The following is a 1,514-nucleotide window of genomic DNA, read 5'->3' on the forward strand; positions in this document are numbered from 1 at the left end:
GTGTTTAGGTTTCTTAGAAAAACAGGTCTAATAGGGAGATTATAGGGATTAGACATCTGGTTCATACTCCAGTCCAGAAGGTGGCGGTAATGCACCTGAAAGTTGTTTGCCAACCGCCATAAAACAAAAAGAAGAAGAAGAAGCAGTGCATTGTGGGTAACAGAGGCAGTTGCAGTTTGGAATTCCTGTCGGCAGAGAGAAAGCCTGGCTGTTAATGTATAAACTTCATCTCCTGTGTTGTCAATTTTTTCTTACACCTCCGAAAACAATGGCTGTAAGTTCAATCTGTGTTCTGTTTGGTGTTATATGTTTTGTTAGGTTATTTTGAGATTGTTTTCCAAATGTGTTTATTCTAGAAAAGCCATATCCTGGTAGTTTTTATTTACATAGCAGCGGTTGCTACGTGACTGTTTCTTAACTGCAGCTAAGGTTAATTCTATTCTGACACTAGAAGTTTATTCTGTGTATTTATAGCTGATGCATATTTTATTTTTCTGTTTCTTATAGTTTCACTCAACCTTTCATTGAGCTTTTCCACACCACTACTCAAAGTTGTGTCAAGAAAACGTAATAAAGGAGCAAGACGCTCAGGTCCCTGGCTCATGAAATTGAGTTTGGCTTGGTGTTGATCTGCGTTAACATACACAGAGTATTTAACATGTAGTGATAACAGTACATTGAGAATTAGAACAATAAAACAGAGGTTTTGATGATAAGGCCGTACAATGCCGGAGCCAGTGATTTGTACGAAAAATTATTAAATATGAACAGATTCGCAATAGTATTTCAATTCTGGGGAGGGAAGGTCACCGGGGGGGGTGTGAAAAAAATGATGATCCCTAATGGGGGCATGACAGAAAATAATTGAGAAACACTGCATTACCTCAAAAAAAAAAAAAAAAAAATTGGAATTGGGTCACTTTGAACATAGTCTAAGTATCTGCATTTTTTTTAAGTCTTCTCTTAAGCTTATTTTTTTCTCACGGGCTTTTCGGGCTTGAAGGATTGGCTTTTACTTACATTCTATTTGTATTTTGTTGTTTGTAATTTAATTTCAGGTTATAGTACACTTTGGTCAACTGTCTTAATTTTAAATAGCTCTTTTTAAAAAGGTGGAATGGAATGGATATATTCTGGACAGCATAGCACAGGGTTAATTTGTATTATTTTAAACGAAAAGTTAGTTCTATACAAAGTTGGAATGTTCTTGATGTCTTCTTCAGTCATTTGCGAAAAAAAACCTACAGATTTATCTTTGGTCATCTGTGCCAACTCTGTAAATGCAAAATGGTGTTCAGATGTAAATAGTATGTTGACAGTTTTTATTAAATTTATCGAAAGTGAATATTTTTAAAAAGTTGGAATTTACTAAAATTCCAAAGCAGAGGTAAAGCACAACACACGTACAGAGGGGTTTAGTCCTCGATGCAGCTGTCACTGTCATAAGGTGGGGGTTGTTGGTGGTGAGGAGAGACGCTGAGACCCAGGTTATGGTGATGATGGAGATTTAATGA

General features: G+C 36.2%; 1 long non-coding RNA gene across 1 annotated transcript; it reads left to right on the forward strand.

Moving 5' to 3' along the window:
* Positions 1 to 197: 197 nt before the first annotated feature.
* Positions 198 to 590, forward strand: LOC107835427 (uncharacterized). Its single transcript, XR_001661245.1, has 2 exons — positions 198 to 274; positions 508 to 590. It is a non-coding gene; the product is annotated as an uncharacterized LOC107835427 (long non-coding RNA).
* Positions 591 to 1,514: the final 924 nt, after the last annotated feature.

The sequence above is a fragment of the Poecilia formosa genome, unplaced genomic scaffold, assembly GCF_000485575.1.
Source record: "Poecilia formosa unplaced genomic scaffold, Poecilia_formosa-5.1.2 Scaffold2458, whole genome shotgun sequence".
NCBI classification, from domain to species: domain Eukaryota; kingdom Metazoa; phylum Chordata; class Actinopteri; order Cyprinodontiformes; family Poeciliidae; genus Poecilia; species Poecilia formosa.